Source organism: Pongo pygmaeus, chromosome 7, assembly GCF_028885625.2.
Source record: "Pongo pygmaeus isolate AG05252 chromosome 7, NHGRI_mPonPyg2-v2.0_pri, whole genome shotgun sequence".
Classification (NCBI taxonomy): domain Eukaryota; kingdom Metazoa; phylum Chordata; class Mammalia; order Primates; family Hominidae; genus Pongo; species Pongo pygmaeus.
This window is the reverse complement of record NC_072380.2, coordinates 2,214,249-2,239,054: the sequence shown is the minus strand read 5'-3', so window position 1 is coordinate 2,239,054 and position 24,806 is coordinate 2,214,249. Positions and strand designations below refer to the sequence as shown.

The following is a 24,806-nucleotide window of genomic DNA, read 5'->3' as shown; positions in this document are numbered from 1 at the left end:
AGGCAAAAGTTCTAATACTGTAATAAGCTGAGGAAGAGGAAGACCAGCTTAAGCGGACGTAGCCGGAGCTTGCTCTTGGAGAACTTGCTAACTTAGAGAATTAGCAGAAGAATGTGAGTTTTTCACATCTAGGTCATCCTTAGGAACAAGCTCCGTCTTTCTAATAAGGAACGGTGGATTAGTCATACACAGCCTGTGGGAAGGAAGGTGGCGTTCTCAGCCCATTGCATAACAGAAAGACTGTCCAAGTCTTGGAAATCAGCAATTAGCACTTCACATCGCGGACTCAGCTGGCCTGCCAAGAAGCCAGCATGCCCAGTAGTGAAATAGCCTCATTTTCAGACGGCCTCCCGAGGGACCCCGTGGATATCACACTGTAAAAGCGGCCCCTCTTTATAAGGCACTTTTCTGCCAACAACATAATGTAAGTGCCAGCAGGTAATTCTTTATTACATGACCTGTACATCTCTGGGAAGCACGTACCACAAAGGAGATGGTTTATATGAGATGCAATTTATGTTTTCAGAATCCTCATGGTAAAACGTCTCAATGGGCATTAGGAGTCCCGTCAGCGCTGACTGTGATACAATAACACAATCGTTCCCTTCATCCTTCTGAGATCCCTGTGGGTGGCCTGACACAGCTGTTTCCTTCAGGGCAGCAGGGTTGCTTTTTCAGCCAAGTGACTGGCTAATTTAAAATACAAAAGAAGATCTAAGCTGAGTAGAAACCCAGCAAGACCATGGAAAATTAATGCTGAGACCCCTTAATAAACAGGGAAAAACGTCGAAATACCGTTATTTCTCTAAGTAGGTTAAGAAGGTTTTGAGCATCTATTTTGTGCTGATTTGAACACTGGGGCTATAAAAATGACGAAAATACAGAGATTGTCAACATGCCACAAAATAGAAAGAACAAGAGTGTGAGCAGATAGAGAACCAATTATAACATAATATGGTAAGTCCTGTTACATAAATATGCCTATAGAGAGAGGCTTGGGAACATGAAATGGTCAGGCATTGGGAAAGGCATTTTGTAAGTGAATTTTGAGTCATATTTAAAGGGTGGATATGTTTAAAGGGAGACAGGTAAAGGCATTTAAAGTAATGTAGGCAATATGACAAAAAAATAACTTTTATAACTATTTCTGTTAATCAGGAAAATGAAAATATGCACAGGATTTCACAGAATGTTTGTAGTGTAGATCTCCTAAATGATGCTTTGGTGTAACTTTACAGAAAAGTAGGTAAGGAGATGTTATTTTATATATTTTCTCAGGATGTAGTGTTAATCTCTGGATTAAATGATTTGCTAAAGTTTTCTAGCTGAAAGTAGAATTTAGTTGACTACAAAGATTTCTACTAAGTTTCAGTTGCATGGCAAATTTAACATACTTTAATACATTCATTTCTCAGATGTTCTTAAAGGAGATATTTATATTAAATTTGCTGAAATCCTTAATCAAGTAGGAAGGCCACATGTAGTCACACAAGAAGCCATTGGCAGAAAGTATAATTGCTTATTTTTATGGATATGAATATGTGGTTATGAATATATCAGTAGAAAAGGTAGCCTGGGAATTCATAATTAAATGTAAGAAAATTCTACCCAGAGGCTAACATTGGAATTATTAAAATACCTTTCAAATTTTCCTTTTAATTCAAAAGTCCTTCTGAGAAAACTGGTTTAAATATTTAACGGTCTTAACAAACTTAACCTCAGCCAAAACGTATTAAACTTTAAAAAAAAACAAAATGCATTTCCACCTGTCCCCAAGAGACTCACTCTCTGCTTCAGATCATATGAAGAATGTGTAAGGCCTGTCTGCGGTCAAGTGTGGTTGGTTATAAATCTGGCTGGGAAAAGTTTGGGTGAGTCCATCTTTGAAGAATACTTGATATTTAGTGAGTGCATGCTGTTGTATTTTACAAGTTTGCTACTTAAATCCAATCTGTTAAATAGGCCAAGGATAACAAAGAGAAATAGGAACAGGGTAAGTCATAGTTTGAGCCCTGCTGGGTGCAACATTGGCCAGGCAGAATCATCCTGTGGACACGTGCCCCTGTGTCCTAAGATTCTCAATTAAATGGTCTCTGTTGGGCCCCAGGTATCAGGACTTTTGCAGGCTTTCTACAGCATTCTAAGGTGCAGCCTGGGTTAAGACTACTTTCCCAGAATAAGACAGCGCCTGGCCCCACCTCTCCAGAAGTTTGGAATCATGTAATGAACAGACTACATCTTAGAATTTCATAATTTAACTCTAAGCTGAAGGTCTCTCTTCATGTTCTTCCCTACAACTTTCTAACAATATTAACGTATGTACATATCACTTCATGGTTTACAAAATGCATTCACAGGCTTTATCTCATACAACGCTCTGACAAATTGATGCTATATCAATTATACATAGAAGACACCCAAGATGAACTTAACCAGACAATCACGACTCAAGCTTATTCGGTAGATGTGGTCAGTGGTTGGAAATGTTAAGCAATCTGCCTGAGATAATAACTACAAAAAAAATGGAAGCGAGGTCATCTCAACTCAAGTATGTTCTTGTTTCTCTTCTAACCTAAACAACTTTTGCAAAACCACATTGCACTTCTGACTTGGAGGGGAATGGAATGATCAAGTAGCCTAGCTCCACCCGGGACAGGGGAGCAGAGGAACTGGGTTGGACACATTGGAATTAAAGTCCCTCAATATTCTGTTTTACAGGAAGCACTGTGGCTCTCGTCCATAGAATAGATAATTCAGCAGTGCTCAAACACACTCTGAGGATTCCACTGTAACATCACAAATCACTTTGCATTGCACCTATTTATTTTTATGTCTGGTTCACTTTACTGTAAGGTCTTTAGTCTCTGTCATTCACACAATCACTCAGCAAACATTTATCTGTGCCAAACATTAGACCAGACACTAAGGATGCACAGAATTATAAAAGAATTCAGGAATGAAATATATGACTATGATAGAATGTAGTGAATGTAACAATATACACATGCATAAGTGATAAGGGTTGTGATCCTTGGAAAATACAGTTTTGTTGTTATTAGCATCAATTTATTAATATTTGCCAAGCATGTATTACTTTTACTTCTGGGGAAAAGTCGTCTCTACCTCTTCCTAGCTAAATAAACTGGACAAGGGCTCCATTTCTGTAAGTATCACTCTCTCACAGATACGGAACCCATGATACTGTTTCCTACTGTGCTGTGTGAGGACTGTAAGGGAAAGCCCACAGAAAACAAGAAAGTACTTGACTTATGTTTTTAACATTGCTAATTCATGAAGCAAAGGGAATATTTTCATCATTTTTCTGGCAACTAGATGATCTGTATCTAAACATGAAAGAAACGTACTTTATTCACCACTGCAAGAAAATAAAACAAAACAAGGTCAAAGAAATATTCTCAAGGTGGTCTATGTCCCTAGTGCCCTTGGCTACCGAACATGCCTGATCTGGTTTCTGCTTCACACACCATGGTCCTGAACATAATGAAAGTCAGCTCCTAGTGGCATCGTGTTTGGATTAGACTCCATTAACATTCCTTAAGTAGCATGACTTTCAATGACTGCTTCATAACGTAAGCAACTGAATTTATAATTGAGACATTGTGTAATTTACCTACAAACATGAAATAATCCTAACATCTTTTTGAAGAGATGCTGATATGAAACCACTGATTCAATTGCTCTTGGCCAATCTTGATTTGGGAATTCTTCTAGGTGAAAGAAACACAAACCAGTTAAATATTTTCCGAGTCTCCAGCCCCAATCTAACAAAGTACCTTTATTGTGAGACTAGATGACCTCTGAAATGTCGGGGCCAACAGCCCGCCAGCAAGAACCTTAACAGGCATAGAGATAGAGGAAGCCACCAGATTGTGTACAACACACCCCAAAGCTTCCCACTCTCTAGTTCCTTACCCAGCTTTATTTTACTTTATGGAATTTTCCGCCAAGCTGAAAGCATGTTCCATGTCTATAACGGTGTGTGATGTTTATTTATTCTGCCTCTCAAGTAGGTGCCATGACAGGGACCTCGTCTCATCCACATTGTGGCCCCAACATCTAGGACATGCCCTGTAAATACTGGAACCCAATACACATTTACTGAATCAACAATGAAGTTGAACTGGTATCCTAAATCAGGATTTAGAGGTCGGATTCAGAGGTCCGCAGCTTTGGATATGATGGCCCATTTCTTGCCCACACCCAGTGAATTGAAGGAAGAAAATCTTAGAACAAATTGACAAATTTGATTCAGTTTCACAGATAATGTCATCCCTTAAGTTTCTTGCATAGTATTTCTGTTCTTCACTCGTGCAAAGCTCCCAGAGTTTCCTGGATTTTTCTGCAATCACGAACAGAATTGTTTCTTTCCTTGCCATGAGCAAAGAAACTGGTGTGGGCTCTTTCTCTGCAGTTCTTGAGACTGTTGGAGTAAGATGAGGAAGGAGTGAGACCTTCAGAGGGTCACAAACCTTCCCCTGCATTTTGCGTTGTTAAATTTAGTCACACATATGGCTTAACACTACCGTTTTCCAGGCAATGTTATACGTTTTTGAGTGTTTATTCCTAACAGACATTAAGAAATATTTCAATATTATGAAGAAGACTTGATTAATTTTAGACATTGTATTCATTCTCAGAGCTGAAAAATAAATAAATTTAATGCACCATTGGTTCACAGAGGATTTCCTTGGATGGTTCTGATGAAACCCCCACTTCAGACTCCCATGGCACTGATCTGGATGAATTCACGTGCACGTGTAAACACAAATCTGGGCATTGCTATGCTCCAGCAGCACTAGAAGGGGGAAAAGAGACAAACACTAGGGTGGGAAAAATTCCAGTAGGGAAGGATGGTGGAGACTGGGAAATCTCACTGTAGAGATTTTGAAGAAAACATAAAATCTTGAAGGAGGAGGAGGCTTGAGATAGTGACTAAGAAGAGAAGAACTTTGAAAGATTTAGTTTTTTTCTTTCCCTCTGAATTGGAGCGCAGGATTTCCATGGATGTCCACCAACAATGTGACTGAAAAATAGTAAACCTGTACAGGTTAGCGACTCAGGAATAGTGTAAGAGGTTCCACAGCATCCATAGAGGATGAGATGCTTATGCAGGGTTGGCAGGGGTACCTCAGCTATAGCCTGGGGGAGCGGCAGCTCTGCTAGATCCAGCAAGATCCTTGTCTGTTGAGGACAAGGCACTCCAAACTATTTTAAAAAAGAGACATGCGCTTGAGGCTTCTAAAATTTCAAAAACATCAAAGAATTATTTACTTTTCTCTTCTAGGGATCCTTTTTCAGATCCAGAAACATTAAATTACATGGTACAAAAATACATCAGGGAAACCCTATATGGCTCCAGTCACTGGCCAGCCCATCACTCATTTTGTAGTTTACATGTGAGTATAGTAATTTGTCTGGCAGCCCAACAATCTGGGAATCCATTCATTCAGAAAACGTTTACTGGACATCCACTTTTTGGAGCAGACAATGTCAGCTTAGCCTGGTACTACACAATTTGTTTCTAAACCAAAGAAATTTCCAGTCTAGAAAAGCTGCAGTTGTGCAAATTAAAAAGTGTGGGTTACAGTGTAGGATCACTTAACCAAGCAGAGCCATGTCAACGAGGAGGAATAATAAGGGAAATTGTCAAAGATGAGATCAATGATTAAGGACAGCCTTAAAAGTTATTGTCCAGGAAACGACCCAAAGATCTATCAACAAATAAGTGGATTAAAATTTCATAACGTATCCACACAATAGAATACTATTCAACAATAAAAGGAGCAAATTACTGATATCTGCAACAACATAAATAAATCCCAAAGTAAATAGAGTCATTGTAGAAGCTAGAAACAAAAGAGTGCCTTACGGTATAATTGCATTTATATCAGATTTAGAAAACGCAAATACATCTTTACTGATGAAAATAAGATTGTGGTTGAAGAGGAAGGAAGACGGGTATGAGAAAATGATTTTGGGGTAATGAATATGTTAATTTTCTGGATTTATGGTGAATACGTAGGTAGAAACACATAAAGGTATATACTTTATGTTTGTGCCATTGCTACAAATCAATGAAACTTAAAAAGGCAGGAAAATAATACCCAGAGAAATTGTAGCAAAAGTAGTAGAATTGTATCTTTGAAAGCAAGGAAGAAGAAATGTTCAAGAAAAGATGCTTTACAAAGTTGTATGCTCCAACAAGATTGTATGCAAAGAACATTGAATGCATTCCACTGGATTTTGTATTAAGAAGTCTTGGGGGTATTCATTAGGAAATCTGATCGGTGTGTTAAAGTGAACAAACTTGATTTCAGTGTGTTGATACATTAGGGGACGATGAGGAAATAGAGACAATGGCAACTGGCTATTATTGAAAGAAATCTGGATTTTAAAAGTGAGGAATAAAATGCTAACTAGAAAGAATGTTGCATGACTAAGAAAGATGAAGGTGATTTTGTTGTTTCTGTACTGTTAGAGTGGGGCACCTGAACGCACCTATAAATGGTGGGCTGAATCCAGCAGATGCGGAAGAGATGAAAGGACAAGGCATGGAACACAGACAGCAGTGACTTCTGACAGATATTAATAATACAGGATGCTATGAGGCAGACATAAAGAGATATGATTGTCTTTTTGGAAGCATGAAATGAAAGAAAGATGAAGGGCCATCTATTTTTTTTTTTTTTTTTTTTTTCCAAAACATCAGCCCCAGTTTCTGTTTACAGAAAAACCTGTGTGTGCCTTTTGGATAAATGTAGTTTATAGGAAAAGATTATTGTGTACATGGAAACCATTATGAAGAAAGTCACTGTTTTAAGAACAACATACGCGTGTTTACCTACCAACATTTCAATAATAAATTCCATTTTAGCCCAAGATGTTGATGGGGAAAGGCAGTCGCTTAAAAGCTAAGGGTAGCTTGAAAGAGAAAAATGGAATCTAGTGATCCAACCAAGCAGGGGCCTCCAGCACTGAAGAGATTCACATGGGGGCCGATCCCACAGGAACAAAGCTCCCTCCACAACCCAGCTCAGTGACTGGCCTGGCATCAATCCCACCACCAAACTATTCTCAGCCAAGAAGACTAGAGATCTCCAACAGGAACTCTAATACGTGAGAGCTTTTTGAACTAAAGTTTTAAGTGTGTTAGACAGTATTTTTCTCAATCCTTGTAGAATTCCTTTCTTGAGAACCTTGCTGCTGTTTATGCCAGAGCAGACCTGGTGGGGAGCTTGCACCTGCCACAGCATTTGCTTGTATCTTCTGCACACCTGAGGCAGCCCCGACACAGACCAGAAGGCTTGGGGGCTTTCCTGTCCTTCATTTGCCCTGGATCTCAGGAGACACTACAGTGAAGCGGCTCTGGGGGAGAGATAGAGGAGAGAAAGACAGTAAAAGAGAGGAAGAGAAGAAAGATACTGTTACTGGCACCTAAATAGCTTTTGGGGAAAAAATAGTTGCTATATAATACATAATAAGGTGTAGCACTGTTTTGAGAAGTTTTCTATATTAACATAATAAATCTTTGGTTGGAATGCTTACTCTAGGGGTTGCCAGTTAACCTTTTTGTCTGTTCATATAATTTATACCTCTTTGTGTATAGAACTATTGAATATATCATTATTTGTAAAGCTGCTTAAATGTCCAGCTCAGCACATTGCATATATACGAACATAAGTGTTCAAAGAAATAAGTGATTATATACATACACACAGAGAGACATATACATATGTATATATGTCTGTGTGCTAGAAACAGAAATATAGTGGTAGAGATCATACCTGATCTAACTTCAGTTTTTCAGAAGTTAGCATATAATAGATGTTCAGTAACTTTTGAAAGACTTCAGCATTCCTAAAAAAATTTCATTTGTAAATTCAATAGTCACTTTCCCTTTCATATGCTATGTGAAAAATGAATAAATATTCTGAAGATCCAAAAGAAAAAAAGAACAAACACAAGCAACATTTTTAAAAAAAGAAAGGTAAACAAAACTACTGACAAAACACACCACTGTTTACAATCACTAATCCTAAATGTTAATAGCTCTATTTCAATTTTCAATATCATTGCATGTTTGTGAGATTAAATGTGTCCCATTTTATGCCCCTATTTTATATTTTATCATAATGACTGAAGACTAAATGTTTCACTTACTTTGCAAAAATTATCATACACTTTAAGAAATACTTTGAAAGCTAAATGCCACCCACAATTACTCTAGGTCTTCTTGAGGCCCTAAGAATTTCTGCATAAAATCTCATCAAAACAGTGATTTGCTTTGCATTTGTTGGCATTTTTTCTGAAAGCAGCTGCAGAAGGTGTACCTTTTGATGGTATGAGATGAATGTGAGGGATGGAAAATGAAATCAACATTCTTCAATAAGGACCTGTTAGGGAGCCAGGTTTGTAATTGAACAGGTACTGCATACTTTCACCATGCCTCATAGCCAATAATATCTTCAAAGCTTTGAATATCTTGAGAGAGAATTTCTGTGGAGCTCATTGATCTCCAAGTAAATATATTTTAAAATGATTCAAAGTTAGAAATGCTTTAACTCTTTTCCTGATCCCAGTCTTATTTTATATTTTTGCAAGGTATTTGAAAGTTATAAATATTGTAAAGGATCTTGGTGTTTGAAATATAAATTATCTCTATTAACACATTTTTGATGCCTTAAAGGAGAGTTAAAGTACTGGATAATAAAGATTTTTTTTTAATTTCAAAAGTCACTCCAAAAACATGAACACTTCCATCCCAACCTCAAATAACTTCAGAATCATGCAATGATTAATAGTGTTGCCTTGCTCTCAACACCCTCCAGCAGTTCAGAATTCCTCAGTTACGTTTCTTTGTGCCTTGTAGTTGTTGACAGGCAACAAGTTTCAATCACAATATTGTGTAGTGATTTCTCATCATCTGGTACTTCTTTTAAGTCACCAATATAACTTTAAGTAGCCGGAAGCTGTATTAACAACAAAAGATTACATGGAAATATTTATTTATTTATGTATTTATTTTTGCAGTCCAGGAGATTAAAGATACAATTCAGGTGAACTGTTACGAGGTAACTCCATGTCAACAGCTGAACTCTGATTGGGGTAAGGGATACATAGGCAATGAAGGTTACGTAAAAATCACGTTTCCTCTGCAGGCTGAGATGGATGCATTTTAAGGAGGAAAATTAATTCACACAAAATAGAAATACATAGGAATCATAAAATCCAGAAGTAGGTACACAGGAAGAGGAGTCGTGTTGGTATTTCTAAACAGAACCATCAACACGGAAAATTCTCAAAAGGGAATAGTGATAATTAAGAAAAATATTCAGAATTCGGGATAATGAGAAAGTAGGACTTTCCTTTTCATGTCAACGTGCACTCAAAAATGAGTTGTGACCTTTGTGAAAATAAATATGTCCTGCTGTTCCTCCCTCAGAAAATCATAAAGCTGACAGTCAGAGGCCTGGAGTGGCTCCTGTGGGGCAAGAAGCATCCAGCAGGAAGAAGGCAAAACTCTAACAGCCTCCGCTGGGGGCCAAAGCCAGCTTTCCTAGCTGGGAAAAGCACATCCAATCCCAGTACACACTGTTCTGTAACAGAAAATACTTCCCGTGGACTTTGTGCTCCCAGTGGTAAGGAGCACAGATGGGCTGGTCCTATGCAGAGTTCCTGTTCCTGCCCATAGGTGTGTTGAGGTGAGGGCTCCTCTTTTCCCCATCATCAAACACCCAGGGCCCCGGGTCAGTTTTCCACAGTGCAGGGTGGAGAGAGGGAAGGAGAAGGCCGCTGTTCATCACCCTGGTGCCTGGTCCCCTGCACCGGGCAGAGGCCTCTCTTCCTCTGGGAGCCTGGCCCCGGCCCCTTGGCTGTGTCACTGAGAAGTGCCTAACACAACCTGTCACCCACGCTCCCCTCCAGGGTCCCGAGTCAGCCACTCACGGCCATTATTCTTTCCACGTGAAACTGTGAAATGAGGACCTAGAGGGAGTGGAATTAAAGAACCGGCTATTAACAGAATTACTTTAAAAAGCATTTCACTTTAATACAAAAATTGATTTCATTCAAAAAGGTAATCAATGCACATTAAAAATTTAAAAGTATCAAAAGATGTACGATTATCCTCGACATTTGGGCACCCAGTTTACCGCCTCAAAGTCAAATATTGTTACTAATGTTTTATGTATTATTAAAGGGTTAATTTTAAATATAAATAGCAAGTAATTTTGTGAGAGGAATTATAAGGTGTTTTTTTAAAAAAATTACTCATTTGGAAGAAATGATTTTAATCTTTCAAACGGAAGCTTATAAAATATTGATAAAATGATATATATTCTAACATTAAATACATGGATATTCTATAAATATATGTGAATTTATACATATCCTGTAATTATCCAAGACTAAATGAGAAAACATTCAAGAATTTTATTTCACCAAAATGGTTTTAATGATTAAATTATATTGTAATGATTAAAGTACAGAAATTATGTGTGTTAAAACAAAATGGAAATGGAGACCAGGCCTGAAAAATACCTGGGCAAACAAAACCACTTAGGTTTTAAAGACACAGATTTTCTTGTTAGTACAACTTTTCATTCATATCAATAATTCATAGTTAAATAGATCTTTACATGTTCTCAGTCAATATGACTCAATCATATGAGTTCATTGTTGACATTTACGTGTTTCAAGAACATCATAATTATTGATGGAAAGAGACGACATAATTAGGAGGCAAGTAATTTTGACATAACTACTAAATCTGAAATTTTCTATGAATAGTTATGTGACCCTAGTCTCAATTTCATACTCTCTAACATGAGAATGTTGGACTTAAGAATTTACTGAGCTTTTTCTAAAATCCTGTGATTGATTGGAACACATTTCTAAAATATAATCAAAAGGAATTATTTTACAAAAATGTATAAGCCACATTTAATATAGCAATTAGATCAGACTGATATATGTTAAGATTTGATCCAACTGATTGTTCGAAGATGCATTATTGATACATGTTACAAAAAGTAAACCACAGTGCCATGCTGTTGCTTATCTATATTAGCGGGAACATCACAGCTGTGAATAAAAGTCATTATTCTGTCGTAACTCATGTATTTATTACAAGAGATGCAATGTTATTTTCCTTAAACAGCTAGACCTGAGAAGTAGCTCATGACCAAAAAATCTTTTCTACTTTTACGATAACAGCAGATCCCTGGCTGTCACCTATGCCCATAAGAGACAGGCTTCTGTGGCTTGAAATCAGCTCCAAGGGTCCTCATTCTGTAAAACTTAACTTCCCATCACAATGTCTGGGGGAATTCTTCATTTTGTTTGTTTTCCATAAAAAATTATTTTTATCTTGGAAAGCAAAATTTCCCATTAAGAACAAAATCAGTTTTTCTAAAATACAGTAAGCAGTGCACAAAATTTTTATTTTATCCACAAAAATCTGGACGTCTGAATATTAACAAAATTGGAGAGCAGTATTAATTTATAAAACAAAAAGAAAACTTATACTCGATGAAGCAAAAATAAAACAAATAATAGTGATGATGTTCTAAGAGGTTGAAAACATGTCTGTAATTTCAAGCGGGCCTCTTTGTAAGCCTAGGGACAAGTTGCACCCCACTCATTCCCCACAAGAGACCTTCAAAATGTGGTTATAGACAGGCCCTTCCTGATGGCCTAGGAATTTTCACCAGGGGTTAGTCACTGACCTGCCCCTGGGGAAGCCCCCACTGCAGGAAGAAGCCAGAGGAGCTTGTACCTGCTGCAGACTCTCCTTGAACCACAGGGCCCCCACCTCCATCCCAGGGCAGAGTATCCTGGTACTGCTGAGGGAGATGAGACACACAGATGAGCGTCTGTTTGGTCACACCCGTGAGGACAGGTTTGCAATGGGGAGGCAGATCTCCCAGATCGCATTGCACCTGACATGAAATTACACCCCACCGTCCATCCACACACAGCTAATCACACTCAACAATGACAAGCTGACTGGGCCAGGCCACATGGACATTTTGTCAAGACAAAAAGATTTCTTTTAGAAAACACATATATCAATAGTCCTTCTTAAGTAAGTCAGATGAATATTTTAATACCTGTAATAGGATTTAGCAACAGAAGACAAGACATGCTTTAATGTTAACTAATGTTTTATAACATCACTGCTGTTCCTATTAAATTTGAAAAATGTTACATGTATACATATGGCTATACATTTCTTAAATATTGATTAATTTGTATTGCCATTATACTTTTAAGATTGCAGGCTATGTAAAAATGCCAGTTTATTTCACATAAATGTGTGGTCAAGGTAAAAATGGATAGAATCACAGAAAAAATGATTTCATGAACTATTTTTAAAAAACTAAAGACATGCAAGTTCCTCAATAAGGTTTTGGGAAAATATACGCTTTCCAGGATTTTCTTTAATCTTTTGGGAAGTAATTGCTAACTAATAGGTAGATCTTAGGTGATTCCAAAGACATTCCAAGTTAAAATGTTGGAAAAAAGTCTTTCTGGGTCCATTCTCTGCTCAAAATAAATAATCTCAGAGCACATGAATTGTTGTGAAAATGTGAATAAAGGGCAAAAAAACAAAAAACAAAAAAAAACCTAAGCACCAGAAATCCTAATGCCATCCTGAGACTATGCATAGAAATGTCACCCTCTTCAACTAGAAAATATGAGCAAAAACACAAGTAATTTGGAAAATAAAACGCTGAAGCTGAATTTGTTAAACAATGTTGCAAACTCAAAATATCCAGGCATTCATCAAATGCAGAAATACTCAAATACTTTATAAGGAACTAAAAATGTATTCCAGCTATAAAATTCTGTTGTATCATATTTTTTAAATGGCAAAAGAAACAACGCAGAGAATATGGGGGTTTTGCTGGTTTTGTTTTGTTTTTTTGTTTTTTAAAGATAGGGCCTCTCTCTGTCATGCAAGCCGGAGTGTGGTGGTGCCATCCTGGCTCACTGCAGCCTCGACTTTGTGGGCTCAAGCGATCCTGCCACCTCTGCTTCCCCAGTAGCTGGGACTACAGGTGCATACCACTACAACTCGGCTAATTTTTGTACTTTTTATAGAGATGGGATCTCACCATGTTCCCCAGGCTGGTCTCGAACTCCTGGGCTCAAGACATCCTCCTGCCTCAGCCTCCCAAAACTGGGATTACAAGCGTGAGCCATGGCCCTCAGTAAACAATTCAAATAATTTGATATTTTGGAGACTCTTGGAAAGATTTAATGATATGACAAGAAATATGCCTTTTTTCCCCCCATGCCTTTCCTCTCAACCATCCTCATTTCAGAAAGCTTCCTAAATCTTATGAAGTGGTTTAAAGTTTCTGTCACTCTGCTAAGCAGGGCACAATACATCATGGTGCCAGGCCCTGCCCAGCTTGTCCGTGGTGGGGCCTGTGTACTCGCCAACCCCCTGGCGGGCGGCCTGTCACGCACACTAGGTGCTTCCTGAACACGTTGTGCCCCTTCCCCTGAGGGGCCCTTTAGGACATGGGTTCCTCTGGCAAGAATGTGCTCTTCCTCCTCTCCTTTGTGCTGTTCATTTCTTCTCCTGCCTCCAAGCTCCATTAACATCATTCCTACAAGTCGTGTTTCAATTTCCAAAGTCTTGCTTTGTCGTCCAGGTTAGAGTGTAATGGCACAATCTCAGCTCACTGCAACCTCTGCCTCCGAGGCTCAAGCGATTATCCTGCCTCAGCCTCCCGAGTAGGAGTAGCTGGGATTAAAGGTGCCCACCACCATGCCCGGCTAGTTTTTGTATTTTTAGTAGAGACGAGGTTTCACCATGTTGGCCAGGTGGGTTTCGAACTCCTGACCTCAAGTGATCTGCCCGCCTCTGCCTCTCAAAGTGCTGGGATTACAGATGTGAGCCACCCTGCCCAGCCCCTCCAGTATTTTCTTTTATAACAAAGGCTCTCATGCCCATGTGGGAACAGGGAGTAAGATAAGAAGTCAAGAGTTGGCACTCCAATTTGTCTAAGCAATTATGCTGTTTCAGCTTACAACAATTCCAAGAGATAATAATGCTGGTCTCTATTATACAGCTAAGGAATCCGCAGCTCTGACCCTTACGTTACACAATTCGAGGGTCCCCAGGGTCTCTCCCAGGCCTCTGTGCCTTGCAGCCACATCCCCATCACACAGGTGTACACCCTTCACTGTGGACTCCTAATGCCTGCTGTGCTCTGGTTACACATTAATGACCTGAGGCTGTGGCCTTCTGGTACCCTAGAAAGTGGATTTTGAAATTGTTCCAGCACAATGAGTCCTTCACATGCTAGACCAGTCCAGCTGACAGGTGCCCCAGCCTGGAACAGCACGCAGCAGGCTTTTGCTTATACAAGAGAGACAAACAGACAACAGGGCATTGTTAGAGTGAATTCCAGTTGCCTATCTCAGATGTTGTAATGTGGTTCAAGAAAGGACCTGAAGAAAAGACGCCGAGATTGTCTTCTGTGCTTCGAAAAATGGTATAAGCAGGGGAAGCTGGTGAGAGAGAATTTGAAAATAAATAGCTGTATGTATATTTCATCTGTATCTCTATCTGTCTGTACCTTCATCTCTATTTTATTTCTGTCTCTGTATCTGTGTCTATTAAATATCTGTGTCTCTATCTCTGTCCCTATCTGCACATCTGACTCTATTCTATCACTGTATCTACAGCTACCTGCATAGCTCTGTCTATATCTATAACTATATATCTACATATCCAAATCTATCTGCCTGATCTTCCCAAGAGAAACCTGGCTGCACACCAGGCTCTGTGAGTCACCCTGCACTGCCTCATGTCAGTGTCCCATTTGAGTTCTTCAGATTCATTAGACCTTGCCTTACCTGAGGCAAATACTTATAGGAATTATGGCAAATTTTCCTGGGCAGAGCTTTCATTATTAGTTTTTGCAGATTGTCTGTGCCCTGGGGGAATGCTCACATATTTATGGGGCTGTTGTTTTCTGTTTTTCTAATTAAATTCAGTACAAATCTTTCCTCTGATATTCTCATATAAAGCCTTAACCCAATGCTTAAGTTTGGCCTTGGACGTAGTAATTCACCTATCCACTGATTCAAAGATTCAACTAGTATTTATCAAACTCCTAGTGAGGTAGGAAGCAGAACTTGAATCTGAAAGTAGGGCTTGGACTCTGGACCACATTGAAAGCTGCCAGAAACAGAGAAGAGGCAAAGGCACCTCTCCACAAGACACCCCACCAGTGCCATCTCAGTTTGCTGTTGCCATGGCAACACCTACAAATTGCTGTCCCTTTCCGTGGCAACACCTGAAAGTTACCACCCTTTGTCTAGAATTTTATGCATAACCCACCCCTTAATTAGCATGTAATTAACAGTTTGAACATTGGGAAAAGTATTTCTGGGTCCATTCTCTGCTCAAAATAAATAGTCTCAGAGTATATCAATTGTTTTGAAAATATGAATCAAGAGCAAATAAAACTTTTAATGTAAAGTGTCAGAAATCCTAATGCCACCCTGGGACCATACTTTCAAATATTGCCCTCTTCAATGATGTCACATAAAATATGAGCAAAAACACAAATATGAGTGCACATAGCTCTGAGCGCAGCACTACCTCTGAGCTGCCAGTCAGCACACAGCCTATGGGGTCGCCCTGCTCTGCAAGGAGCAGGACCTCTGCTGCTGTCGTGCATTGTCACTTCAATAAAACTTGTTATCAACACCACTAGCTCACCCTTGAATTGTTTCCTGGATGAAGCCAAGAACCGTCCCAGGCCGAGCCCCGATTTTGGGCTTGCCTGCCCTGCAACATGAGCACAAAGCAGGGACTGTTTCATGCGCCTCAACTGGCTGCAGCTATCCTGACAGCTCTGGGGCTCACTTTTCTCTCCATCTGATAATTCCTCTAGGGATGTACCTGCTGCTGGGTGTCACCTCAGGGATGTGTGCAGCACCTGTTACCTCTGGACTGGCTTTATGGTGATATAAAATCCCGTTCTGTGACATGTGGCTGGTGTTATTCACTTTGTAATTCTTTGGGGAAGCATTCCTTTGCTGGTGAGTATATAATTATCTTCATTTTCTTCTAATTTCACTGAAATATAGTCTTCCTTCTGAAACAAAAATCACTACATGCTCATTTTATTTCTATAATTCATTTTTTAAAAATTTCCTACTGTCCTTTTTTTGTTCCAATTAATTCTTCACATTTTTATTCTCACAGCAAACTTAATTCCTTTTCACTTAAAAGATGCATTACGGTCATGGGTCTCCAAAGACATTTTGAAATATTCCCATATTAGAATATGATATTAGAATAAGATAGTCGATAGATCTTGTCCATATTAACAAGCAAAGTTTTGTGATTTGAAATCCACATTGGTGTTTTCCATTGAATTATGAATAATCTTATCAACAAAGCATCTTATTACATGACTTGGAAATAATTTAGGTCAAGATAGAAAGAAGAAAAGCTAATATGTATTGATTGCTTCTAAATCCATGTGTGGTCTCACATAATCCTTCCACCAAGTTCTCCCAGTCCCTTAAGAACCATTAACCTCACTTTGCAAATGAAGAGACAGGTTCAGAGCTGGCATCTGGCATGGCTATGCTTTCGATGTGAGTAAGCAACAGAGGTATAATTATAGCCCCACTGTCTTTCCACATCCCACACCCCATCCTTCTATCCTTCTTGTGCAATATAAAAATTAAGCCAGGAAAAATAACGGTCAGAAGTTAAGTATCAGTACTGTTTGCATTCACCAGCATTTTAAAGATAGTTTATTATGCATTTTATTATGTATGTGTTTCAGTCACTGAAACACACATACAAGAGAATTTATAAATATCACAGAAAGCAAGAAGGTGTGGGGAGTGAGCACCTTTACCATCTAATTAATGATCTCTTGGGCTAGAATATGGGGGTTTTTATTTAATGAGATATTATTTAGTAAGTTTAAATATGTTTTTAAAAGGCCCATAAGAAGAGCCCAAGATCTGGGAGACCAAATTAGATGGAGAACATCAAAATACCTTGTTTTCAAATATGAATAAAGTGAATCAAAAATGCATTAATGATATGCTAATGCTATCTTAGACAGCATTTATAAAAATGAAAGATCATCTCATTTTATCTGAGCAAAATTAGTTATGAAGAAACTGTAACGTGTTTAGAGAAAAACTTTTAGAATGAAATAAAATGAAAATTGTATGCCTCCTTCTTCCTGAAGTAACTGTTTTCGGTCTCTATTTTCAGTTTACTTTTATGCAGATGCATGCTTTTAAGTATAAATAATGTGCTTCACCTCTAATGTATGATTTATTGATTGTAAAATATCTATTAATTGTCTCCATAAAAGACAAATAATTTACCCAACTTAATCCACCCATTTTTCTCCTGATAGATGTATAAATAATTGCATTCTTAGATATTTTACTGATAGCTTGACAGGCCCGTCTTAACCTCCATTTCTTGTTTCATCTGTAGTCTCTTCACTATATCAGAAAAGAAAATGTGTGATTCATACCCAATCTTCCCTTCCTTCCCTCTGCTTACTTCCCCTGCTGTATTTCAACCCTTACCGTTCTTGTTACATTTCTACATTTTTAAACATGTTAATTCGTTCGCACAAGCACAAGGAAAGTAGCCACCCTCTATCAGTTTGCTCCTGAGTGCATCTCTTTATGTTAATAACTCGCCAAGAGAAATTAATAGAAGACAACACTGAGCCTCTTTCGCATCATTTTCACTAGTTACGAGTTCAATAAATATGGGGTCTTTCTTGCGTCTGACTAGAGATAAAACTTTTTCCAAATTTTTTACCCTTGTGTAATGCAGGTCTCTGATTTGCAGAGAGTAGTATCTGTTTTCTCACTCCTAGTGAGGCACTGATTATGTTTTTGATATGGTAGGTAGCACCCTACTTCTTTTCATATCAATGACTGAATTAGACTGGTATGGGGCTGATCTAACATAGAGGACCATGTGTATAGATGTAGGATGTGTAACCTTTCAAATGGGTACCTCTGATGGAGGCAAGAGTGGATATGCCATTGTTGAAATGATTAGAGGGGATAATGTCACTGAAAACATTTTATGAATGACGGAGAGAAGAATCAGAAGAGACAGAAGGAGCATTCGGAGAATGAAGATAACTAGAAAGCTCACCAATAAAGAAAAGCAGTAGCAATATTCAAAAATAATGGGGTCTCTGTACGTTTCATTTGCAGAAAAGAGGTGGAGTAAGGTAAGTTCTGAAAAATAACCATAGAAGTTAGAGCATAGCATGACACTGGGGTGACTCTATTTGGGAGAAACATGAACATGTTTTTAAAATTGAGAGGGAGGCAATACATTGGGACAACTAAGCAATGAAAAGGAGAGAGAATGTCGCATACACACACAGACAAACAAACAGAAATACAACGGAAGCCAGTGGGGAGTTGTTGTAAGGTTTTAAATAGGGCTATGCTTTGGTCTAATTTCATTTCTCAAGGACCACTCAGGATTTAATGCAGAGAAAGGATTGTAGGATGCACAAAAGTTTAACAAAGTTAACCAATTAGAGATTCTTACATTATTCTGGTTAAGACAAGCTGATGGCTTGAATCAGGATTCTAGTATTGGGACTGGAAAAAATGGAGCCATATACTACTTGTTAACTGATAGATGCTGAGGCCAAAAAGCAAAGATGTATCTTAGAAAACTCCTAGATTTTAGAATTGACAGACTAGATACGATGCCATCTGGGAAGAATCAATGATGCGCATGTTTTACTTTACTATAAGGTGTAGCGGAGGAGAGGTATGGTGATATAGTTCAGACATTTTGTCTCCACCCGAATCTCATGTTGAATTGTAATCCCCAATGCTGTAGGTGGGTCCTGGTGGGAGGTGGTTGGGTCTTGAGGGTGGATTCCTTATGGTTGCTTTTTGCAATCGTGAGTTATGGTGAGATTTAGTCATATAAAAGTGCATGGCACCTCTCCCCCAGCTAACACACTCTCTCCTCCTTTCTCTCTCTCTCTTGCTCCTGCTTTTGCCAGGTGTTGTGCCTGCTCTCCCTTCACCTTCTGCCATGATTGCAAGCTTCCTGAGGCCTCCCTATAAGCTGAGCAGAGGTTAGGACCATGCTTCCTGTAAAGCCTGCAGACTTATGAGGCAATTAAACCTCCTCTTTTCTTTATATATTATCTAGTCTTAGGCATTTCTTTCTTTCTTTTTTTTTTTGAGACGGAGTCTTACTCTGTCACACAGGCTGGTGTGCAGTGGCACGATCTTTGGCTCACTGCAATCACCACTTCCTGGATTCAAAAGATTCACCTGCCCCAGCTTCCCAAGTAGCTGGGATTACAAGCACACAGCATCATGCCTGGCTAATTTTTGTACTTTTTAATAGAGATGGGGTTTTGCCATGTTGGCCAGGCTGATCTCCAACTCCTGACCTCAGGTGATCCACCTCCCTGGGCCTCCCAGAGCCCTAGGATTAGAGGCGTGAGCCACCGAGCCCAGCCTCAGGTATTTCTTATAGCAATGCAAGAACAACCTAATACAGCAAATTGGTACCAAGGAGTGGGGCGTTGCTATAAAGATACCTGAAAATGTGGAAGCTGCTTTGGAACTGGGTAACAGGCAGAGGGTGGAAGAGTTTGAAAGGTTAAGAAGAGAAGAAGATGAAGGAAAGTTTGCCACTTCCTAGAGACTGATTACATATTTATGATCAAAATGCTGATAGTGATATGGACAGTGCAGTCCAGGCTAATAAGGTCTCAGGTGGAAATGAGGAACTTATTGGAAACTAGAGCAAAGGTCATGCATGTTACGCTTTACCAAAAAACTCGGCTGTATTGTGTCTGTGCCCTAAGGATCTGTGGAACTTTGAACTTGATAGTGATGACTTAGGGTATCTAGTGGAATAAATTTCTAAGAAGCAAAGCATTCAAAACATGATCTGGCTTCTTCGTACAACTTACACTCAGATGCAAGAGCAAATAAATGACAAAGTTGGAACCTATATTTAAAAGGGAAGCAGAGTATAAAGGTTTGGAAAATTTGCAGTCTGGCCATGTGGCAGAGAAAGAAAAAGCTTTTTTGGGAGAGGAATTCAAGCCAGCTGTGGAGCAACCGCTTGCATTAGAAATTTGCATAACTAAAAGGGAGCCAAGTGCTAATATCCAAGACAACAGGGAAAAGTCCTTGAAGGCTTTTCAAAGACCTTCCTGGCAGCCCCTCCCATCATGGTTCCAGAGGCCTAAGAGGAGAGAATGGTTTCCTGCGCCGGGCCCAGGACCCTGCTGCCCGGTGCAGCCTGGGGACACATTGCTTCTCACATTCTGACTGCTCCAGCTTTAGCTGGGGTTCAAAGGGGCTCAGGTGCAGCTCAGGCTGCCACATTGTAGAATGCAAGCCATAAGTCTTGGTCACTTCCATGTGGTGTTAAGCCTGTAGGTATGCAGAATGCAAAAATGAAGAATGCTTGGCAGCCTCCACCCAGATTTCAGGGGAGGTATGAGAAAGCCTGGGTGCCCAAGCAAAAGCCTGCTGCAGATGCAGAACCCTCACAGACATCCTCTGCTAGGGCAATGCCAAGGGGAAGTGTTGGGTTGAAGCCTCCATACAGAGTCCCCACTGGGAGCTATGAGACCTGGAGATGCATGTTTCCAGTTCCATGAGTGGTTCCGGTTGACTGAAGGTCAATGAGAAACCTGAGAATATGGGAAGCCTTTTATTGAAATGCCCTTTCTTATGCAACATTTCTTTATGACTATGAAGGAAGCTAGTATGGATAAAAAGATTATCTACAATTAGGACTCATTTTCTATTAGCCCTTTTGTAACACTTATTGTCATTCATAGCATAGTAAGTATTATATAGATTATATATGCACTTCCACCTAATATTTCCTTTATTGATTTATTAATTCTTTTACTTGTCCAACCTTATTGATCATCTACTCTGTGTCACAGGCCTTTTTATATGCTGGGAATATAAAGGAGGAAAAGATAAAGTTAATGCCTTCATGAATTTATACCCACCTGTGGAAATACAACTTAAGACATTGAAAACTATTACAAAGTAATATATACCTGCAGGAGAGAGTAGTGTTTTCAGATTATTAAGAATGACCCATTTTTTGTTTTGTGGAATCAACTTATTGGGTCACAACCAGCTGTTGTTGTTATAAAGAAATGGTAGAAGAGATTAGAAGGAGATAGGATAAAACATTTTGTGAACATAAAATATCAAAGTATATGTGTAGTAGGTATTTTTGCAAAATACTTTTCCTCCAAGTATATGCAATCGTATACATATTTCAACCACACCACTCTGGCATTTACACATGTGTGTTTGTTTGCTTATGATGTAAAAGTGCTGAATCACACATGGTCTAAGATTGTCTTTAACTTGTGGCAGAAGCAATGACGACAGACTAGGAAGAACTTCCTCCAGGTCAGTGATGAGCTTTCTGAAGACATAACCTTTGAGCTAAGACCTAAATTATGAAAATGGCCTAAATTTATAGATATTTGGAGAATGGACTCCAGACATAGGGAACAGTGGGTGCAAAGACTTGTAGACTAACATAAGCTTGATGTTTGTAAGGAACAGAAACAACAACAGAATGGCTGAGAAAATGAGACTTGAGAAGAGTAACCAGAGGTAGAACATGAATCTACCTTAGGCCCTTCTGGGTGCTGGGATCTCTGTCTTCTTTCCCATTGATTCTCCTGGGTTTGTGGCCTGTGCTGTTTGCTCTGACAGTGTCAGTACTCAGTGCCCCACATGGTAGAGAAATATTCTCTCCATCAAATGACCTCTCATGAGAACAAGTGGGGTCTGGATCCACAAAGTGTTCCTGGATTGATCACTAATGTTTCATCCTGGGGAAAGCCATCCATACAGACATTTCCTTGTCCTCTTAGGTTTAATCATCTTCCTCTGTGCAGTGTAGGTAGATGATGTGGAGCCTACTCATTACTCTACGCACTGCCTAAGACAGCATCAGAAACAGAGGAGCCCAGAAAAGCCTTTAGAAGAAACAAATGAATAGAGTTCAGTCAATTGACCTTATTTAAAGCATAGAATTCATATCTGCATTTTCTGAGTTTTCCATTCAGTTATCGATATTCTTCAATATGCCTTATGGTCACTCTATTGCAAATCTAATCTAATCTATTGGATTGGAAAGTATAGCTTTGTATCAGTGATTACTGTAATACTTCCTAGTATACTAGTTAATTGTAAACATACTGAAGACACTGTGGGAATAGAGTTGGCCAAATCTCTCTAGTTTCTGGATTATGTAGCTAAGGTGTCCATATCTATACCTGTGTCTATCTCTCTGTCTCCATTTATCTACCTATATTTAATCAGATTGGTTTGTTTTTTGATTGAGAAAAAGGAGTGTTAATTCAACTCTTTCATTTTAATTAAATTTAAGAATATGGTTAACATATTTTCTTTTCTTTTTCTTTATTTTTTTTTTTGAGACAGAGTCTCGCTCTGTCGCCCAGGCTGGAGTGCAGTGGCGTGATCTCGGCTCACTTCAACCTCCGCCTCCCAGGTTCAAGCGATTCTTCTGCCTCAGCCTCCCTAGTAACTGGGATTACAGGTGTGTGCCACCATGCCCAGCTAATTTGTGTATTTTTAGGAGAGATGGGGTTTCACCATATTGGCCAGGCTGGTCTCTAACTCCTGACCTCGTGATCCGCCCACCTCAGGCTCCCAAAGTGCTGGGATTACAGGCGTGAGCCACAGTGCCCGGCCCATATTTTCTAAAGAAAAAAATAAGTGGTCATGGTCTAAAATTTACTTTTAACAAAGCACATGATAAAAATTAATAGTAATTATACTAAATTCTAATGATTCCCAAGGAAAAAACATCATTCTAACAGAAGCTTCATCAGTCCTCATTTTGCAAAAGCTTCTGAACAGCAGTTGTACACAAATATACCAGACCGAAATGAAAGAACTCTATCTCTTAATATAACATGCCACCTATTAATTCTCAGAGTAGTCATTCAAAGATTTACTGCAAAGGAATTTAGCCAGAACTGATGTAGAAAAATAAGTTGAACACAGGACACTTCTATGACCCTCTGGGTCCAGGTCGTGTGGTAATTTTTCTAAGTGATGAAGTCAAAGTGGCACCACGGCCACAGGGCGGAAGAGAGAGGCACAGGTCAGAGAGTCGCTGAAGCGACAATCCCCTACCCAGGAGGCTTACAGATGCAGTGAGCACGGCAAATAGACCTTTTAAACAGAGCTAACAAATCTTTTAATACCAAGATAATCTTTTCTGAGCTGGTGAGTTTTAGAGGTCAGATATTTGAAGACTGGAATAAGAAAAGTTCAGCATCTGCCTGCTAAAGAAATTAAACAGTAACATTCAGTTCCAAGTTAAATGCTACAATTCACAATCTCATTCTAAGATAAAAAAAAGAGTTTATTAGTTAATTATTTTCAAAAGTCACTTGTTGTCACTTCCAGATTATACTAATGTAAAGCATTAAACACAGTGGAATATGTAACTTATTAGCGGTATTTAAGAGTGTCTGAGCTGATTTCATTTTATATAAAGAGCAAAGCCCTATCTATAGACCCACAAGCCTACCCAAGGACCAAAAAAACAAAAAAAAATAGTGAATTTTGTGCTGTCTGAAAGAATCCTTCAAAGTGTACTTCAACACAAACCAAGTCACTTAAGCTTCAATTGCCTAAGAAACAAAATCAAGAATTAACAAATCAATTTAGGCATTTGTAAAAATTATCTATTTTCATATGACACCAAATCACAATCACAATTGCTCATCTTAAGAACAGATTTACTCAGTATGATGAAACACAACATTGTTTGCTTCTATTAAATATTTTAAGTTCCTAAAGCCAATGGCTGATTTACACACACACACACACACACACACACACACACATTATACAAAATATAACATTTAATTTTACTTTTTAATGTTTTCATTATCATTGCACACAGTTCTGGCATAGCAAAAACGATAATGCTTCTGTCAAATTTTAGTTTTTAAAGACTAGTCATAATATTCAGAAGTGCTTAAGTCTCTCTATAAGTGGTTTGTAACCAGAATGATCTATGAAACTTTGAGTTGTGCATAGGCCAAAATATTCAATTTTCTTTTCTTCTTTTATTCTTTCTTTCCTTCCTTCCCCTTTCCCTTCCTCACTTCTTTCTTTCTTTCCTCCCCTTCTTTTTCTTTTTGTCTTTGTCTCTTTTTTCCTCTTCTTTGCCATTTTTGTTTTTGTTGTTTCATTTTGCTTTGTTGCAGAGTAGGCATTCAATTAGATTATGATGAGAAATATCATTAGAACACATTTTAAAAACTATTTTAATGTGTTAGATTTATATTAGATGTTTAATCGTTTTTCTAAAGAATGTAATGTCCATTACCTTTCCCTGAGTATGAAAGAGAAATGAAAGCATTTTAAGTTGGGCATGCACTGAATTCATTGATTCAGCTGGTACATCATACAATATTGTACAACATAATATTACGATATCAATCCGAAGTTTTCATTGCTATTATTATTATTCGGCACATGTGAAACCACTCAAAGACCCTCCAGGGCTCTACAGAGTAATCAGCGTGCATAGATTGTTTGTGAGGAGCTGTCACCTTTGTTGGCACCATCGAGCCATTGACAAGGTCACAAACAACCCCCTAGGGCAGCAGCCCCCAACCTTTTGGCACCAGGGACCAGTTTTGAGGAAGACAATTTTTCCATGGATAGGGCATGGGAGA

The 24,806-nt window shown here is 38.8% G+C and overlaps 1 long non-coding RNA gene across 1 annotated transcript in view; it reads right to left on the bottom strand.

The window, feature by feature from the left end:
- Positions 1-4,655: 4,655 nt before the first annotated feature.
- Positions 4,656-24,806, bottom strand: part of LOC129042856 (uncharacterized) — a 187,678-nt gene continuing 167,527 nt past the window's right edge. The window contains exon 3 of the long non-coding RNA XR_008504224.2: positions 4,656-7,386. This is a non-coding gene — a long non-coding RNA (uncharacterized LOC129042856). The remainder of the gene's footprint in view (positions 7,387-24,806) is intronic.